Source organism: Saimiri boliviensis, chromosome 5 (genome assembly GCF_048565385.1).
Source record: "Saimiri boliviensis isolate mSaiBol1 chromosome 5, mSaiBol1.pri, whole genome shotgun sequence".
In the NCBI taxonomy this organism is placed as follows: Eukaryota; Metazoa; Chordata; class Mammalia; order Primates; family Cebidae; genus Saimiri; species Saimiri boliviensis.
In genome coordinates, this window is record NC_133453.1 from 17,400,844 (window position 1) to 17,421,877 (window position 21,034).

At 44.6% G+C, this 21,034-nt stretch overlaps 1 pseudogene; it reads right to left on the reverse strand.

Annotated features, from left to right (window-relative positions):
• Window positions 1-18,184: 18,184 nt before the first annotated feature.
• Window positions 18,185-19,210, reverse strand: LOC101051163 (nuclear pore complex protein Nup88 pseudogene; annotated as a pseudogene).
• Window positions 19,211-21,034: the final 1,824 nt, after the last annotated feature.

The following is a 21,034-nucleotide window of genomic DNA, read 5'->3' on the forward strand; positions in this document are numbered from 1 at the left end:
TGAATTGTAATCCCCATGATTCTCACATGTCAAGGGAGAGACCACATGGAGGTAATTGGACCATGGGGGAGGTTTCCCCCATGCCATTCTTGTGATAGTGAGTGAGTTCTCACGAGATCTGATGGTTTTATAAGGTGCCCTTTCCCCTTCACTTGGCACTTCTCCTTCCTGCCACCTTGTGGAGAAGGTGCCTTGGTTCCTTTTCACCTTCCACCATGATTGTAAGTTTCCTGAGGCCCCCCCAGCCAATTAAACCTCTTTCCTTTATTATAAATTATCCAGCCACATACAGTTCTTTATAACAGTATGAAAATGGACTAATACAGTCTGTGTGTGTCAGAAACATTTTCCATTGTATGTTAAAAAATAAATGACTAGCCAGGCATGATGGCACATGTCTGTAATCCCAGCTATGTGGGAAGCTAAGGCACAAGAATTGCTTGAACACAGGAGGCAGAGGCTGCAGTGAGCCAAAATTGCACCACTGCAGTCCAGCCTGGGCCAAAGAGTGAGACAGACTCTGTCTCAAAATAAACAAATAAATTAAATTAAAAGGCCAGGCACGGTGGCTCACACCTGTAATCCTAGCATTTTGGAAGGCTGAGACAGGTGGATCACCTGAGGTCAGAAGTTCAAGACCAGCCTGGCCAGCATGGTGAAACCCCGTCTCTACTAAAAATACAGAAATCAGCCAGGCATGGCAGCAGTTGTCTGTCATCCCAGCTACTTAGGAGGCTGAGGTAGGAGAATCTCTCGAACCTGGGAGGTGGAGGTTCCAGTAAGCCAAGATCGTGCCAATGCACTCCAGCTGGGTGACAAAAGTGAAACTCCATCTTAAAAAAAAAAATGGCCGGGCGCGGCGGCTCACGCCTGTAATCCCAGCACTTTGGGAGGCCGAGGCGGGTGGATCACGAGGTCAAGAGATCGAGACCATCCTGGTCAAAATGGTGAAACCCCGTCTCTACTAAAAATACAAAAAATTAGCTGGGCATGTTGGCGCATGCCTGTAATCCCAGCTACTCAGGAGGCTGAGGCAGGAGAATAGCCTGAACCCAGGAGGCAGAGGTTGTGGTGAGCCGAGATCGCGCCATTGCACTCCAGCCTGGGTAACAAGAGCGAAACTCCGTCTCAAAAGAAAAAGAAAAAAGAAAAAAAAGAAAAAAAGAAAAAGAAAAGAAAAAGAAAAAAAAATGTATATTTATATATGTGTTTGTGTGTGTGTGTGTGTGTATATATATATATATGTATGTATATATATATATATATATATATATATATATATATATATTTGCTAACAGCCTATAATTTTAGATTGTGTTCCTTTGAGGCCAAGCCTGTTTGGATGCAAAGTGGGGCACCTTTCTTTACAAGCAGGCTGCTGTCTGCTTTTCCAAATGGCCTAGACTAGAGTTACTGCTTCTATTATGTGAGAACCTGAGTCCAGAAGGGGCAGAGAAGGTAAATGTGAAGGAGGGGGAGAATTCCTAATATGCATTGTTATTCTTTTCCAATCAAAGTACTAAATTCTTTACCTGGATTATTTTATTTAATCCTTTTAAGAACCCCTTGAAGTAGGAATTTATTTTTATTCCCATTTTATGGTTTTAAAATGATCCTCATATTCTGTATTTTCCCCTTCTCAAACATACCCTTTTATTACCTGCCTAGCGATTCTGAGATCCCAGAGGTGGCCAAAAGGAGGCACTGAGGAACACGTTCATGACAGCCTAGGGTAGAAAGAGCTTGGACTTTGGCCCCATACTTATCTCGGTTTGAATTCCAGTGCTGCTACTGACTGGCTATGTTAACACTTGCAAGTTTTGCAAACATTGTGGACATTCACTGTTGTATTATCTGTAAAACTGAAACCAGTGTACAATGATATAATGTATGTAAAGATTAAGACATGTAAGGTAGCTAGCCCAGTACCCACGGTGGGTAATAAATATTGGTTTCTTTCTGCTTCCTTCTTTCAATTGGAGATGATGGAGTTATTGGAGCTTGAAGCTGCTTTGTGGAAGGAGATGGAGGAGATGGAGCCTTCATGGGAAGTACCCTGGGAGGCAGATCACCCCTCAGTGGCTAGTTGCCATGTGTAGACTGGTTTTTGCATCCTGAGTTCCTGGTTCATGGCCTAAAAAGAATGTAGGGTGAGGCTGGGCACAGTGGCTCACACCTGTACTCCCAACACTTTGGGAGGCTGAGGTGGGAGGATTACTTGAGTCCAGGAGTTTGAGATCACCATGGGTAACATAACAAGATGTCATCTATACAAAAAATACAAAAATTAGCCTGGCGTGATGGTGCATGCCTATAGTTCCACCTTCTCAGGATGCTGAGGCAGGAGGATCTCTTGGGCCTGGGAGGCTAAGGCTGCAGTGAGCAAGATGATGCCACTGCACTCCAGCCTGGGTGGTGAAGTGAGACGCTGTTTCAAAAAAGAAAAGAAAAGAGAAAGAATGTAAGGTGTTTTACAAAAGGCTGGTACTGGACAGTGCCAGTCCGTTCCCTTACCCAGCCCTTAGAGTACTTGTTACCAGGCCAGGCTCATTGATTAATGCCTCCCAACACTTTGGGAGGCCACGGAGGGTGGATTGTGAGGTCTGGAATTCTAGACCTGACTGGCCAATATGGTGAAACCCCATCTCTACTAAAAACACAAAAATCAGCTGGGCATGGTGGTGCATGACTGTAGTCCCAACTACTCAGGAGGCTAAGGCAGGAAAATTGCTTGAACCTGGGAGGCGGAGGTTGCAGTGAACCGATTGTGCCAGTGCACTCCAGCCTGGATGACAGAGCAAGCCTCCATCTCAGAAAAAAAAAAAAAAAAAAAAAAAAAAAAAAACTTGTTACCCTCTAGTCTCCTGGATGAAGGAACTATAAAGACTGAATGAACAGGGCTAGAGGTGTAGGTGAGGCCCTACTCTCCAAGTGTGGGCAGGATGGCCCAGCATGGGAGACACCCTCCAATGGAGCTGCTGGGCTGAGTGAGAATCAAGGTCCAGAAGGGAAGAGTATCTAGAGCCCAGGAACATTCTTCAAGGGGGATCTTATTTTTTTGAGACAGAGTTTACTCTGTCACCCAGGCCAGAGTGCAGTGGTGTGATCTTGGTTCACTGCAACCTCCTCATCCCGGGTTCAAGCAGTTTTCCTGCCTCAGCCTCCTGAGCAGCTGGGACTACAGGCGCTCACCACCAGACCCAGCTAATTTTTTTTTTTTTTTTTTTTTTTTATAGTAAAGACAGGACAGAGTGAAACTGTCTGACAAGAAAAAATATTTGGAAAGGCAGCAACAAAATACAGAATGAATGAATGAAGTTTCTAAGAACTTCATTCATAAAGCCCTGGTGCAGAAAGAACATTTTCCCACATAATGCCTTCAATTTTCATTAGATCAGAGCAGGGAAAAAGGCTCTTACTGGTAGCTATTACTCGAAATGAACACAGGAGGTCTCCCCTGCCATGCCTTGGCCTAAAATGACCTTGGTTTTCCTTGAAAGTCATCTGCATCTACCTCCTAAAACTGTTAACTTAGCCTTTAAGGTCCAGAACAAAAATAGAAAACATTTATGTGCTGCTCTGGGAGATTCGTTTTACCAGATATCCAACTCTGAGCTAATAATCAGACTCTCATTTTGCCTGAAAGTTTAGGTTTTATGCCAGAGAATGATCTAGGCAAACATTCAATGATGACTAAACGGGAGAAATGGAAACTGTAAGACACTCCCAGTAACCTCCTAAGAAAAATGATTTCCTGTGTTGCACAGGGAAGCTTGGGTAAGCAAACAGCCCACTGCCACGGCCTGGGAGCGGGGACACCATTTGAGAAGGGATTCAAAGAGAAAAGAATGAGGGTGGGTGCGGTGGCTCATGCCTGTCATCCTGGCAGTTAGAGAGGCTTAGGCAGGAAGATCACCTGAGCCCAGGAATTTGAGGCCAGCCTGCGCAACATGGTAAGGACCTATCTTTACTTAAAAGAAGAAAAAGAAAAATTAGCTGGGCATGGTGGTGCATGCCTGTGGTTTCAGTTACTTGTCAGGCTGAGTTGAGAGGACTCTTCCAGTGCAGGAAGTTGAGGCTGCAGTGAGCTATAATTGCACCACTGTACTCTAGCCTGGGTGACAGATTGAGAACCTGTGTTGAGAGAGAGAGAGAGAGAGAGAGAGAGAGAGAGAGAGAGAGAGAGAGAGGAACGGGGCTGTGTTCACAAGTCCTTTAGATGAGGACTAATGAGGTTTGGGTGCCATTCTATAGAGCAAGCTGAAAGAAAGAGGTTCGTTTCTAATCAAATTCAATCTCTTTATCGGAACCCAGCAAGCCTGCCTTGCCTGGGTCTAGATCTCCTCTCATTTGGTCTTGCCTCCATTCAGTCTCAGGTATTCTCTGTCTCTCCCACGTCCTTCACCTGGCTGGCCCCCTTTCAGGCTTCATGTTAAAGGTTTCTTCCTTAGAGAGTCTCTCCCAGAATTTCCCCATCTCAGTAGATTTCCCCATTATTCTCTATCACTTGCGCCTGGTTTTAGCCGTCAAAAATCTTATCCAATATCCAATTATATTATTATTTTTATTATTAGAGACAGAGTGTTCTTGTCCCCCAACCTGGAGTGCGATGGTGCAATTTCCGCTCACTACAACCTCTGCCCCAGGGTTTTAAGCGATTCTCCTGCCTCAGCCTCTGGAATAGCTGGGATTACAGTCATATGCCACCATGCCTGACTAGGTTTTGTATTTTTAGTAGAGGTGGGGTTTCATCATGTTGACCAGCTAGTCTTGAACCCCTGACCTCAGGTGATCCACTTTGGCCTCCCAAAGTGCTGGGATTACAGACGTGAGCCACTGTGCCCGGCCTAGTTACATTATTTTTGTTTGCATATAGTTTATTTTTGGTTCCTTCACTAGATTATAAACTCACCTAGGGCAGAAGTACCATCTGTTTCATTCACCGGTACATACCGTTAAAAGGAAAACTTCAGCTGAATTAAATTTAAAGGAGTTTAATTGACTATGAATGATTCACAAATTGGCAGACCCCAGAATCACAGCTGATTCACAGAAACTCTAGGGAGGCTTCATGGTCAGAACAAACTTATAGACAAAAAAAGGGAAGCAATGTACAGAAATCAGCAGTGAGATGCTGAAACAGCTGGATTGGTTACAGGTTGGCATTTGCCTTATTTGAACACAGTTGGAACATTCAGCAGTCTATAAGTGGTTGAAGTACGGCCACTGGGATTGACTCTGTTATTGTTGCATGCACAGGCTCCCAAGTTAGGTTTTCAATCTTGCCTGCCTATTAAGCCAGGTTACAGTTTGTCTATAAGGATTCAAATATAGAACTATGGAGTCCTTCTCAGGCCATATTTAGTTTGTTTTAACAATGTGTACCTAGCACAGTGCCTAGCACATAGTAGGTACTTAAAGTAAAATGGCTCAATTGAACTTAATAAGGAAATAAGTAATGGTGGATGAATGAGGGGTTGTGAATAAGGAAAGTGGCTCTAGGAGTCTCTAATCATTTAACAATTATTAATACATTGATAGACAATTAATGCAAGCTCTTCAGTTATTTATGTCAAAAAGCTAGGTAGATTTTCTGCCTTAGATCTGGTATTCTCTACCTAGATTCTCTACCTTCAAGGCTTCACTTGTGATGGGAGATCTGAGTATGAACCAAGTCATTGTGAGTTTGAGGCTGAAGTGAGCAGAAAAATAACGCACTCTGAAGCCTGTGGAATGTGTTTGTCATGGGCAGAGAGAGTTGGAACTCTAATGCCTCTACCGTTTGTGAGTCAGATAAAGTCCAAGTAAGTTCTTTGTGTTTGCCTAGGACAATGGTTCACAAACTTTGGTATCAACAAGAACAGTTAACTTTTATTTATTTATTTGTAACAGATGGGCTATGTGCCCTGAAGGAGGAGAGAGAAGATTTAAAGTTCGGGAACACAACAAGATGAGAACAAAATTTTTGTTTTGGGACAGGGCCTCACTCTGTTGCCCAGGCTGGGGCACAGTGGCTTTATGTTGGCTTACTGCAGCCTCAGCCTCCCAGATTCAAGTGATCCTCTCACCTCAGCCTCCTGAGTAGCTGGGACTACAGGCATGTGCCACCACACCCAGCTAATTATTTTTTTACTGTTGTTAGCAGAGATGGGGTTTCACTAGGTTGCCCAGGCTGGTCTCGGACTCTTGAGCTCACATGATCTCCCCACTTTGCATGCCCAAAGTGCTGTGATTACAGGCACGAGCCACTGTTCCTGGCTAGAACAGTTAACTTTCTTTTTGAGATGGAGTTTTGCTCTTGTCCAGGCTGCTGGATGGAGTACAATGGCTTGATCTGGGCTCACTGTAATCTCCACCTCCCAGGTTCAAGTGATCCTCCTGCCTCAGCCTCCTGAGTAGCTGGGATTACAGGCATGCACCACCACGACTGCCTAATTTTTTGTATATATATATATATATATATATATATATATATATATATATTTTTTTTTTTTTTTTTTTTTTTTTTAAGTAGAGACAGGGTTTCTCCATGTTGGTCATGTTGGTCTCAAACCCCCGTCCTCAGATGATCCACCCGCCTTGGCCTCCCAAAGTGCTAGATTACAGGCATGAGCCACCGTGCACAGCCTAGAACAGTTAACTTTTATCAAGCACTTGCTAGGTACCAGGCATCATGCTAAACACTTTCCAGGTAATTATTGTGTTGAATTATCACAAGAAATCTACAAGTTGGGTACTACTACTGTCTCCATTTGCCAATGAGGAAACTGACCCACAGAGAGGTGCTGTGATCAGTCCAGGGTTGCTGTAGCTTCAGTGTGCTGCCTCAGCGACTCTGTGCACACCAAGCCTGGGGACACTGCTCTGGAGGAAGTTTCCATGGCTTCCATGAAGCCTCCGCAGGACTTGGCCCACAGGGGTTTTTCTCTCTGAATCAGTGGAATTGTGACCGGGTTGCGGGACGCGAGGGAGGCTCAGATCCCTCATGGGAGGTGCCCCAGTGTGCTCAGGTCCTTGGGCTCTCCTCCACCCAAGAATGGCCAGGTGGGCTCTGGCACGGGGATATTGTTCAAATAAAGATCGGACTCCAAGAATTTTGCAGAGAATGATTTATTTAGGCAGAGAGAAAGTGAGAGATAGAGTGAGCGAGCTCCCATGCTGTCCTGGGAAGACATCCCGAAAGGGAAAATCCGCACAGGTTAGGGGCAGGAGGTCTTTTAATCCGGGATTTACTCCCGCCCCATTCACGTTCTCCTCCCAAGAGAGGAGTTCCTTCCGACTTCCGTGGGAATGACCGATCTTTGATTCTGACATCTGATTGGTTGTTTGGCCCAGAGTCCGCCCATAGCTTTTCGCGGGCTTTTCGAAACAAAAGAAGCCCACCTGGCCAGTCTCCCTTCCCACGCACAAAGACCAACTTCCGAGTTCCCGGATGGAGACATGAAAGATGGCAGGTCAGGCATGTCGCTGGGAAGTTCTTGCCTTGGAAACCACGCCCCCTTGTGGACGCAGGAAGTGAACACAGTCCCTCAGAACCTTGGCCCATGTCTGCAGTGGCAACTCTACCCCTCAGGCTGGACGAAGAGGTGTGAACGTGGTGTGCGGGACAGGGAGCCCTCTTCAGAATTTTGCCCACAAACATCCAAGGTTTGGGTAGAATAAATACAGCCGAATGAGTGGAGGATGAAGAACAGGTATAAAGGACAGCTCTAAGCCCAGATAAAACGCGAACTGGAGGCTGCAAGGATAACAGCGGTGGAAAGACCATGGGATTGAGAGTCAAGATAACCCGGACTTGAATGCCAGCGCTTTGCTAGTGAGAGGATCTTAACAAGTTACTTAATCATTCGGAGTCTGTTTTCTTGCTGATAAAAGAGGAATGATAACCGTCACAGAGGACCTGGAACTATCTCAGTGCTTTCTAAAATGTGTAGGGAAAGAGGGAAAAAAAGTCAAGGAAAAGAATGTGCTTTAAGAAAACAGATAAAGGGAGGATGAGTTTGCAGAGACAACCTCCGTGCTGATTGAATTCTGGCAATTGATTGCTTCACCCACGCCTATAACTCTAGGTCAAAGGAACAGAATGTTTGATTTAAAGATAAGATCTCTGTCACCAGGCTGGAGTGCAGCCTGATCTCAGCCTGATCTCAGCTCACTGCAACCTCTACCTCCTGGGTTCAAATGATTCTCCTGCCTCAGCCTCCTGAATACCTGGGACTAAAGGCGTGTGCCACCACATCTGGCTAATTTTCTGTATTTTTAGTAGAGACAGGATTTCCCCATGTTGGCCAGGATGGTCTTGATCTCTTAACCTCGTGATCCACCTGCCTCAGACTCCCAAAGTGCTGGGATTACAGGCATGAGCCACGTCCAAGCTTTACTATTATTTTTTAAATAGAGATGGGGTCTTGCTATGTTAGCCAGGCTAGTCTTGAACTCCTGGGCTCAAGCAACCCTCCTGCCTTGGGCTTCCAAAGTGTTGGAATTAAAGGCATGAGTCACTGCAATAGCCCTGATTGTTTTTTTGTTTTTTTTTTTTTTTGTTTGTTTGTTTTGTTTTTTGTTTTTTTTGAGATGGAGTTTCGCTCTTGTTACCCAGGCTGGAGTGCAATGGCGCGATCTCGGCTCACCACAACCTCCGTCTCCTGGGTTCAGGCAATTCTCCTGCCTCAGCCTCCTGAGTAGCTGGGATTACAGGCACGTGCCACCATGCCCAGCTAATTTTTTGTATTTTTAGTAGAGACGGGGTTTCACCATGTTGACCAGGATGGTCTCGATCTCTCGACCTCGTGATCCACCCGCCTCGGCCTCCCAAAGTGCTGGGATTACAGGCTTGAGCCACCGCGCCCGGCGGCCCTGATTGTTTTAAATAGAAGAAGGTAAAGTTATTTTTTCACATATATTTCTGAGTGTGGGAAGCAGCCTACTGGCATTTTTTCAGGTAACAATCTCCACTTTACAGATCCACCAAATACCAATATGCTTTTATACTACTTACTCTGCAGAATCCTATGCATGTGACTACCCAAATCCTGCTCCTGTGTGCAGTAACTGTTCTGCTTGTTTGTTAAGTTTCATGTGAAATTCAAGTGGGGCTCGCACTGCTGGTGATATCCCAAGGTGTTCTACTCAGCTCTCACCATTGCATTGATTGATTGATTTATTGATTGATTGATTTGGAGACAGAGTCTTGCTTTGTCACCCAGGTTGGACTGCAATGGTTCAATCTCAGCTCACTGCAGCCTGTACCTCCTGGATTCAAATGATTCTTGAGCCTCAGCCTTCTGAGTACTGGGATTACAGGTGCCCACCACCCAGCTAATTTTTTTGTATTTTTAGTAGAGACAGGGTTTTGCCATGTTGCCTAGGCTGGTCTCAAACTCCTGGCCTCAAGTCATCCACTCACCTCGGCCTCCCAAAGTGTTGGGATTATAGGCATGAGCCACTGCACCCAGAGCATAATTGCTTTTTTTTTTTTTTTTTTTGAGATGGGGTCTCACTCTGTCACCCAGGCTGGAGTGCAGTGGTGCCATCTCGGCTCACTTCAAACTCCATCTCCTGGTTTTATCCATCAAAGATTTTATCCCATATCCAATTATTATTTTTATTATTTTGAGATGGAGTCTTGCTCTTGTCACCCAACCTGGAGTATAATGGTGCAATCTCAGCTCACTGCAACTTCCACCTCCCAGGTTCAAGCGATTCTCCTGCTTCCTGAATAGTTTGGATTACAAACGCATGCCACCACGCCCGGCTAAGTTTCGTATTTTTAGTAGAGACGGGGTTTCATCATGTTAGCGGGCATGGTCTCTGTCTCTTGACCTTGTGATCTGCCTGCCTTAGCGTTCTAGAGTGCTGGGATTATAGGCGTGAGCCACCACACCCAGCCAACCATTGCTTTTAAACGTACTTGTTAGACTACACATCTTCACATGCTTTGGAAAAAGGTATTTTGAGCACAGTGAGTATGCAAGCAAGTTTTTTCATGCTTAATTTTATAATTTTAATTAACAATAATTGGCCAGGCATGGTGGGTCATGCCTGTAATCCCAGCACTTTGGGAAGCTGAGGTGGGTGGATCACAAGGTCAGGAGTTTGAGGCCAGGCTGGCCAATATGGTGAAACCCTGTCTCTACTAAAAAAAAAAAAAAAAAAAAAAAAAAAGCAAAAATTAACCAGTGTGGTGACGTGTGCCTGTAGTCCCAGCTACTCAGGAGGCTGAGGCAGAAGGATCACTTGAACCCGGGAGAGGGAGGTTGCAGTGAGCTGAGATCACACCACTGCACTCCAGCTCGGTTGACAGAGTGAGACTCCATCTCAAAAATAAAATAAAATAAAATAAAATAAAATTTAAAAACAAAAAAAATTAAAACAAAAAAGCAAAAACCTAGTAACTAGTGTTACCAGAAAGGGATCCCTATCTAGACCCAAGAGAGGATTCTTGAAACTTACACGAAAAAGAATTCAGGGCAAGTCCACAGAGTAAAAGTGAAAGCAAGTTAATTAGAGAAGTAGAGAAACAAAAGAATGGCTACTGCATAGACAGAGCAGTAGTATGGGCTGCTCAATTGCATATACTTACAGTTATTTCTTGATTATATGCTGAAGAAGGGCTGGATTATTCGTGAGTTTTCTGGGAAAAGGGCAGAGATTTCCCAGAACTGAGGGAACAGACTATATAGGGTAACTTCTGTATAAGGTCTTTTAGACTCTATAGACTATGTCATTTAGACTATATAGGATAACTTCTATATAGGGTAACTTTACAAATGGTACTTGTAAACTGTCGTGGCACTGGTGGGAGTGCCTTTTAGCATGTTAATGTAACTGGGATATAATGAGCAGAACGGATGACAAGAGGTCACTTTCATCACCATCTTGGTTTTGGTGGTTTTGGCCAGCTTCTTTGCTGCATCCTGTCTAATCAGCAGGGTCTTTGTGACCTCTATCTCATGCTGATCTCCTATCTTATCCTGTGAGTAAGAATGCCTAACCTTCTGGGAACACAGTCCAGGAGGTCTCAGCCTTATTTTCCCAGCCCCTATTCAAGATGGAGTCGCTTGGGTTCACATACCTCTGATGGATGGGCATGGGGCTCACGCCTGTAATCCCAGCACTTTGGGAGGCTGAGGCAGCTGGATCACCTGAGGTCAGAAGTTTGAGACCAGACTAGCTAACATGGTGAAACCCCATCTCTACTAAAAATACAAAAATTAGCTGAGCATGGTGACATGTGCCTGTAATCCCAGCTACTTGGGAGGCAGTGAGCCGAGGTTATGCCACTGCACTCCAGCCTGGGCAACAGAGACTCTGTCTCAAAAAACAAACAAACAAACAAACAAACCACCTCTGACATTAGTAGTAATAACAGCTGCTTTTATTGAGTACTGACTAATCCTACCAGCATCTTTAAAAGGCATAAAAATTATCTTCATTTTACAGATGAGGAAACGGAGGCACAATGAAGTGAAGTATCTTGCCCAAAGTCACTTTGCTGGTAGGAAAAGCTGGACCAGTGTTGAAAGCTTCTGGCTGCAGATGCCTCTCTCCTCCTGTAAGACAATCCAGGGCTCAGCACACGGCTATGAACGCACATTACCCTGGTAGTGCTTAGCTCTCAAACGTTTCACTTGCCAACTCACTTAAGGGCTAGGTGACTAATTGTCTTCTGCCCTTCCCAACCCTCCAAGCCCCAACCGTGCTATGGATTTTGAATCACCGTCCTTGAGGTTCGGTCCCTTGCCCAATATATACATTTATCTAGTGACTGCACTTATGCTGAGACTACACATGGTCATAGGATTACATAGGGAGTTCATCTAAAAGCTACAAAACCAAAGATTACTCATCAGGAGCACCAGGGCCAACTAATGATTCTCTGGCTGATGTTGAAATTTAACAGCAACTATGAAGTACAGTATGTTGGCTAGGGGGTTAGCAATGTGTGATACCATCAAGCTTCAGACCAAACTAAAGACCTTCCATGTATGAAGCTCTCTCCTACCCAGCTCTAAACAGAGCCCCAAACATCACTTCATTGTATTGAGCTATTTATCAACATTACCTACACCTTCTGGAGTTCTAGGCCATTGAATATATCAAATAGCCATAAGCCCTTTTTTTCTTTTCTTTCTTTTTCTCTTTCTTTCTTTCTTTTGTTCTTTCTTTTTTTCTTTCTTTCTTTTTCTTCTTTCTTTCTTTTTTGACATGGTCTCACTGTGTTGCCAAGGTGGAGTGCAGTGGCATGATCTCAGCTCACTACCACCTCTTCCTCCTGGGTTCAAGCAATTCTCATGCCCCAGCCTCCTGAGTAGCTGGGACTTCAGTTACATGCCAGCACTCCCAGCTAATTTTATTTTTGTACTTTTTTTGGTAGAGACGGGGTTTCACCATGTTGGGCTGGGAAGGCTGGTCTCAAACTCCTGACTTCAAGTGATCCACCTGCCTTGGCCTCCCAAAGTGCTGGGATTACAGGCATAAGCCACTGAGCTTGGCCCAAGCACTTTTTACAGTGTGGTGATTGTTTGAGCATTCAGATTTCCAAAGCAGGATGCATATGGGTGGTAAGTAAATGGTAGCAAAACTCAGATAAGAGTGGGATGCAGCAGTCAGGAATGATGCCCATTCTTTCAAACCAAGACCCTGAGTGGGAAAGGCAAGTCAACCACTGCTGACTGTAGGATCAAATCAACAGCTGGTCTTCACATGGGAACACATTCTGGTAGCTCTAATGGCTTTAAGTCTTAGCACCCATTATTCCAACCAATACTGCACTTTTGACTGGGACTATAACTGCCAGCCCCTATCTCAGGTGCGTTTGCATGCCATGGTTTTTCCTCTTTGATGTAGCCGTGATAACCATCAACATGCTTTGCTCAAGTACTTCATATTCAGTAAGACCAGATGAGAAACTCAGGAGCTGCTCCTCCCTGGACCACGTATCTTTAGATGAGTTAGCCTTTAACCAGATTGTCATTATGACTGGGCTTTGTTCTGAAAGAAAGACCTGATAAATCTTGTTTGATGATGCCAAGTAAATCATGTCTATTTGCAGATTTCAAAGATTATTGTTAAGGATTCAGGCTGGGTGCAGTGGCTCATGCCTGTAATCCCAGCACTTTGGGAGTCCAAGATGGGCAAATTACTTGAGCGCAGGAATTGAGACCATCCTGGGCAACATGGTGAGACTCCATCTCTACAAAAAATTAAAAGAAAAAAATATTAGCCAGGTGGGATGGTGGGTGCCTGTGGTACCAGCTGCTCAGGAGGATGAAGTAGGAGGATCACCTGAGCCCAAGAGGTCAAGGCTGCAGTGAACCAAGATTGCACCACTGCACCCCAGCCCAGGTGACAGAGTAAGACCCTGTCTCAGAAAAGAAAATAATTCAATAGCCATTAGGGCAGGCTTTGCATAATCACACAGACAAAATTGTCCTCTTTTGGTAGGCATGGGGGCTCACACCTGTAATCCCAGTACTTTGGGAGGCTGAGGTAGGTGGATCACCTGAGGTCAGGAGTTTGAGACCAGCCTGGTCAACATGATAAAACCCCACCTCTACTAAAAATACAAAAAAATCTAACCATTGTGGTGATGTGAGTGGTGTGGTCCCTGCTACTTAAGAGGCTGAGGCACGAGAATCAATTGAACCTGGGAGGCAGAGGCTGTAGTGAGCTGAGACTGCACCATTGCACTTCAGCCTGGGCAACAGAGCCAGACTCCATCTCCCCCACCCTCTGAAAAAGTCCTCTTTTCCTTTGAATATGCACTCCTTTTTTTTTTTTTTTTTTTTTTGTAAAGACAATCTAGCATTTTGCATTAGTTTATTCTCATGCTGCTAACAAAGACATACCCAAGACTGGGTATTTTATAAAGGAAAGAGGCTTAACTGACTCACAGTTCCACATGGCTAGGGAGGCCTCCCATTCGTGGCAGAAGGCAAAGAAGGAGCAAAGTCATGTCTTGCATGCTAGCAGGCAAGAGAGAATGAGAGCCAAGTGAAATCGGAAATGCTTTTACCGAAACAACAGATCTTGGGAGACTTACTCACTACCACGTGAACAGTATGGGGGAACCGCCCCCATGGTTCAATTATTTCCCACTGGGTCCTTCCCACAACACATGGGTATTATGGGAACCACAATTCAAGATGAGATTTGGGTGGGACACAGCCAAACCATATCATTTCATTCCTGGTCCCTGCCAAATCTCATGTCCTCTCATGTCAAAACCAATCATGCCTTCCCAATAGTCCCCCAAAGTCTTAACTCATTTCAACATTAACTCAGAAGTCCACAGTCCAGGCTGGGTGTGGTGGTTCATGCCTGTAATCCCAGCACTTTTTAAGGCCGAGGTGGGCAGATCATGAGGTCAGGAGTTCAAGACCAGCCTGACCAACATGGTGAAAACGAATCTCTAATAAAAATACAAAAATTAGCCGGGTGTGGTGATGCACGCCTGTGATCCCAGCCTCCTGCTGAGGCAGGAGAATTGCTTGAACCCAGGAGGCAGAGGTTGCAGTAAGCCGAGATCGTGCCACTGCACTCCAGCAGCCTGGGTGACAGAGTGAGACTCTTGAGACTCTGTCTCAAAAAAAAAAAAAAAAAAAAAAAAATCCACAGTCCAAAGTCTCATCTGAGACAAGGGAAGTCTCTTCTACCTATGAGCCTATGAAATCAAAAACAAGTTAATTACTTCCTAGATATAATGGGGGTACAGGTATTGAGTAACTACACCCATTCCAAATGGAAGAAATTGGCCAAAATGAAAAGGCTAAAGTCCGGAAACACAACTGGGCAGTCAAATCTTAAAGCTCCAAAATGATCTCCTTTGACTCCATGTCTCACATCCAGACCTATGATGGGAGGGGCTGCCTCGAAGGTCTCTGACATGCCATGGAGACATTTTCCCTATTACCTTGGCGATTAACACTTAGCTTCTCATTACTTATGAAAATTTCTGCAGCCAGCTTGAATTTCTCCTTAGAAAACTGATTTTTATTTTCTATCATGTGGCATCATCAGGCTGCAAATTTTCCAAACATTTATGCTGTTTCTCTTTTAAAACTGAATGCTTTCAATAGCACCTAAGTCACCTCTTGAATGCTTTGCTGCTTAGAGTTTCCCTGAACAAGCTTTCTTTTCTTGTCTGCCACCATGTGAAAGATGGCTTTCACCTTCTACCATGATGGTGTAGTCTTCCCAGTCACATGGAACTGTAAGCCTATTAAACCTCTTTCTTTTGTAAATTGCCCAGTCTCAAGTATGTCTTTATCAGCAACGTGAAAATGGACTAATATGATAGGTTATCTGGATTAAGATACCATTAAACCCCTAGTGCAGAAGATGAAAGTGACTCTAGGTATATTTACTTCATTCCTTTTTTTTTATTTATTTTATTTTATTTTTTAATATAGATGGGGTTTCACCATGTTGATCAGGCTGGTCTTGAACTCCCAACCTCAGGTGATCTGCCCACCTTGGCCTCCAAAGTGCTTGGATTACAGGTGTGAGCCACCACGCCCAGCCTACTTCATTCTTTAATAAATTTTACATTCTCACAATTTCACATTGTGCTATGTCTACACAAATCCTTCAGGATGTCATGAAGAAACAGTAAGGCAGAACCCCCCTCGGTGATATGTATGTAGCTATGTTTTGTTTCATTTTAATGAATCTGTGGTCTTTAGCGATAATGGACAAAAGTAATTTGTGGATGGACCTGGGGCCTGGCAGTCCAAGCCTTTTCCTGAAAAGGGCAATAGGAGGGACCTATTCAAGGCATCCACTGCAGAGCACATCCCTGGTGACTGTAAACCTGTGGCATCTGGCTTGCTGGCGTTTGCACTTTCCTTAGGGATCTGTCTGGCACCCACCATGGCTCTGGCTCTGAACTCGTACCTCTCTTTTCATAAATCCTGACTTCCTGGAAAGTATGTTGTAAACATGCTCATGTAGAAATGGAAACAACTCAAGAATTTGTATACTGGCCTTCCCTAGTGATTAATTTCAATAGGTGATAAGAGCCACAACCTATAGGAATGGAATGTTTGAGGAATTCGAAGTCTCTTCTGTGGGTGGATGTGTGTGTGTACTTGTGCACGTGTCTATGAATTAAGTTATATACAGACTCTAAATTTCTTGGCCAGATGACCATCTTCTTCTCAAATCTGAAAAAAAAAAAAACACAATTAAAGTCTAACCCAACTGGGCTCGCACCTGTTAGAACAGTTTCTTCTTGCATTATGTCCCTATGCCCTGCGGCCTTATACCTTCTCATGGTGATCTCTCCCAGGCACAGCCTTGTTCCAGCTGCTTGCCCTGTACCCTGCCCCCACCATCCTCATCCTAACTGATAACTAAGCTATGATTTTTTTTTTTAAATCATGCCCAAATTCTTCTCCAAGAGGTCTAGAGAGTCATGTCCTACAAACCATACATTCTCATCAGCTGGGTTTTATTTAGCCCCATATCTCATGACTTACTTTCCAACCTGACTCTGGCATAACATTATGAGACAAGGAAGAAAATAAAAATATTTTACCCCAAAACATGTTTCTTTGCTATATCTTGAAATAGTCCTTCAAAGCTGTCCTTTGTGGGGGAAAATTTGCATCTGTAAAGAATCTCTATTAACATAACTAGATCTTTTTCTTCCTGGCCCTCCCAATAGCAAAGAGATTAACTAAAAGCCTAACACCATTTTTTTTTTTTTTTGAGACAGCTAATTTTCATATTTTTTAGTAGAGACGGGGTTTCACCATATTGGCCAGGCTGGTCTCAAACTCCTGACTTCATGATTCACCCGCCTCAGCCTTCCAAAGTGCTAAGATTACAGGCCTGAGCCACCTCGCCTGGCCAAGTCTAGCACCTTTTAAATATCTGAATAGGAAATACTTGTCATCTGTTGTTTCTAAGGGCAGCCACTGTAAGACTTCAAAAGAACCCTGGTCTCCACAGTCTTTTATCTTAACCTGAACATTTCCTTTCCATTGATCCCAGGTCTTTAGACAAACTCAACCAATTGTCAACTAGAAAATATTGGAAGCTGCCCCCCAACCTGCCTTTGAGTTGTCCTGCCCTTCTGGACCAAATCAACATATTTCTTAAATGTATTTGATTGATGTCTCATGACTCCCTAAAATGTATCAAAGCAAGCTGTACCCTGACCCCGACCATCTGGGGCACATGTTCTCAGGACCTCCTGAGGACTGTGTCCACGGGCCAGGGTCACTCATATTTGGCTCAGAATAAATCTTTTCAAATACTTTACAGAGTTTGACTCTTTTCATCAACACGACTCAAAACCCTGCGACAAATCTTCCTTGTCTAAATTATTTGACTGGCGTAAGTTCTCTTCAAAGTATTGGTCTCAACCTACACTAGCAGCTTTAAAACACCCACTTTCCTAACTTACTCCATGTTCCAGCTAAACTAGGGGTGAGTGTGCAGATGAGAGCTGTCCAAAGACTGAGCGTGAATATGACAGCATGTAGCGGTTTGGAAGATGAGGGAGATTCAACACTGACAGAAGGACATGGCCAATGAAGTAGAAGGAGGATACAAAAGCAGTGTTTCAGCCAGGCGCAGTGGCTCATGCCTATAATCCCAGCACTTGGGGAGGCCAAGGCGGGTGGATCATGAGGGCAGATCGAGATCATCCTGGCTAACACAGTGAAACCCTGTCTCTACTAAAAATACAAAAAATTAGCTGGGCATGCATGGTGGCAGGTACCTGTAGTCCCAGCTACTTAGATGGTGGAGGCAGGGGAATCGCTTGAACCTGGGAGGCAGAGGTTGAGGTGAACAAAGATTGCACCGAACCAAGATTGTGCCATTGCACTCCAACCTGGGCTACAAGAGTGAAACTCCATCTAAAAAAGAAAGAAAGAAAGAAAGCAGCACTTTTTTTTTTCCTGGTGGGGGTCAGGAGCAGTTTGTTCAATGCTGCTTATGTGTGAAATGAGATGAAGGCTGAGTGGTGCTCATTGGATCATACCGTACAAGCTCATGGTGATCTCACTGATAATCTTATAAAAGTAGCTTGATGGGGTGTGAGGGCAGAAGCCTAATGAGAGTGGATTGAAAGAATGTGGGATGAGATTAAACCATGCTCAGCTGGAATTTATTCTTAAATCAAGAGTCACATAGGTTGTCATTACTGCAGAAACTGGTGAAATAGGGGCTCTCATATACCAGTGGAAACTGGTACAATTTTCCTTGAGGGATCGATAGTGATGCAATGAGCCCCTAAGATATTGAGGACACAGCCTAGGCAGAGTATAGCACACGCATCATAACCACAGTTATCTTCAGCCACAGGATGCATGGGCAATGGACCCAACAGCTTTCCAATATTTCCAGGGCTGTGTAACAGACGAACATATGTTAGGAAAGTCTCTCCATTCTCATATAAGATGTACAGTGGGTATGCCACTACTTCATCTTTGCCTTTTTATCCAAATATATTCCTTGGGACTGCTGCCAATGGCCCAAAGTCAAACGCAACTGCTGTCTCTCCTAGAGATGCGGTATACACCCTTCCTTTATTGAGTACTAGACTTTCCTCTTCAGCTTCTGAAAGTATAATCACCTTAGTGAGTGCCTGGGGCTCACGTAGAGTAAATTCTTTTACGTTGTCTGATGTTAACAGCACTATGTGGGGATCCAGCATTTCACTTGGATACCATGCGGCATGCTTTAGAGTCAGAGAGGTAAAATTGGCGAAAAATCTCTCAGCAATTGTAGTACAATTAACTGTTGATTTTCCACCTTCAAATTCAGAATTATTCCCCCATCTTTTAGGTAATTCTAATACCATAAGTCCTTTTATTCCTGTAAGTGCTACATGATGTTGCGTTAGACTTAACAAGACTTGATGACTTTTAAAAACGGGTGGATTTATGCAAAGCAATCTCTGGTACTGGGACAGGGTGGACCCTTCACCACCGCCGCTGGGGCCCCGAAGGCGAACGACTAAGAAGGAGCTGTCTTCTCCATCCCACCGGAAGAGCTCTCCGCCGAGGCCAAAGGCCATGTTTCTCGTCAGCAACTGCGACGGCGGCAACGAAGGCAACGATGAAGAATCTGGTTTCTCAGCTTCGGCTGAGCTCTGCTTTTTCAGTCCCTCCCAGAGCTGCAAAAACACGACCTGGTTAGGAAGCCAGTTCTGCCGCAGGTCGCCGCGGCCCACAGGACCCTCTGCGGCCACCATCTTGGCCCAGCTGCTCCCCTGGTTCCAGTTGCTCAGCCCGCTGTTTAGCGTGGCCAATCCGCGGCCGTCCACTCACTGCTTCGGCCAATCACCGAGCAACTGGCCCGGAAGCTCGAGAGGCTCGTGTCAGGGGAGGGGTGAAAGCGAGGCCGAGCCCATCAGGCAGTGGGGTCGCCAAGGGAAAGCCAATCACCAGCCCAGCATTATTTCTGAAGCCCAAGGGGGCTGGAGGAGAGGTCGACTGCATGGTGGTGTTGCTGGATGTCTTGCACCTCCCTTACTGCAGGTTGGCCTGACCTCACACATCTTGCTTGGATGCTTAAATCTGTCTCCCCAGAATTTAGTCTTATTGCCTTGAGTTATTTGACTCTGGCAATTTGCCTATTTTAGAACCAGAACCAATCATCGTTGCTGTGGGAAAGCAATATTCTCATTGGTCAGGAGAGCATCATGTGCCACCCCTAAAGTTAAGACTTTATGTGGGGGTTGGGTCCCCAAACACAAACTCAAAATTACAGGAAGCAGGGGAATGGATGCTGGAGAGGCAAACAGCAAATGTCCCCCAGGAATTTCTTTGTTACATGTTTGCTAGCGTCCTATCCTTTCCTTTCACAGCATTCATGATAATTAAACGTTTATATATGTTATTATTTATTTTATATTTGTATCTCCCATAACACTATACTTTCACCCCAAGAGGGACCACAACTCCTCTCTTCACTGTTCTCAGTGCCAAGTACAGTTCTTAGCATAGAGTAGCTGTTCAATCAATATTTGTTCCGTAGCTATGCTACTACAAGAAACCCAGTAGGCCTGGGTGTGGTGGCACCTAGCACTTTGGGAGGACGAGGGGGCGGATCACCTTAGGTTGGGAGTTCAAGCCCAGCCTGACCAACATGGAGAAACCCTGTCTCTACTAAAAATACAAATTTATCCTGGTGTGGTGACACATGCCTGTAATCCCACCTACTCAGGAGGCTGAGGCAAGAGAATTGCTTGAACCCGGGAGGCAGAGGTTGCAATGAGCTGAGATCGCACCATTGCTCTCCAGCCTGGGAAACAAGAGCGAAACTCCACCTAAAAAAAAATAAAATAAAAAATAAAATGCAAAACAGCGTATACAATAGATGTCTCAGTCGGTTCGTGATTCATGTTATAACCAAATGCCCAAGACTGGATAATTTATAAGGAACAGACATTGATTTCTCACCGGCGGTGGTGGCTCATGACTGTAATACCAGCACGGTGGGAGGCCGAGGGGGGCAGATCATGAGGTCAGAAGATTGAGACCATCCTGGCCAACATGGTGAAATCTTGTCTCTGCTAAAAAATACAAAAACTAGCTGGTCATGGTTGCACACACTTGTAATCCCAGCTACTCAGGAGGCTGAGGCAGGAGAGGCAGGAGAATTGCTTGAACCTGGGAGGTGGAGGTTGCAGTGAGCCGAGATGGCACCACTGTACTCCAGCCTGGTGACAGAGCCAGACTCCACCTCAGAAAAAAAAAAGAAAGAAAGAAAGAAAGAAATTGATTTCTCACAGTTTTGGAGGAGGCTGGAAGTCCAAGATCAAGGCATCAGCAAGTTAAACATACATATATATATATATATATATATATATATATATATATATATATATCTGTCTCTATAGAATACCAATATGCAAGGAAATACACCAAATATAGTTATTTCTTGGTAGAATTATTATTAATATTATTATTATTTTTGAGACAGAGTCTTGCTCTGTCACCCAGGCTAGAATACAGTGGCATGATCTTGGCTGACTGCAACCTCCACCTCCTAGGTTCAAGCAATTTTCCTGCTT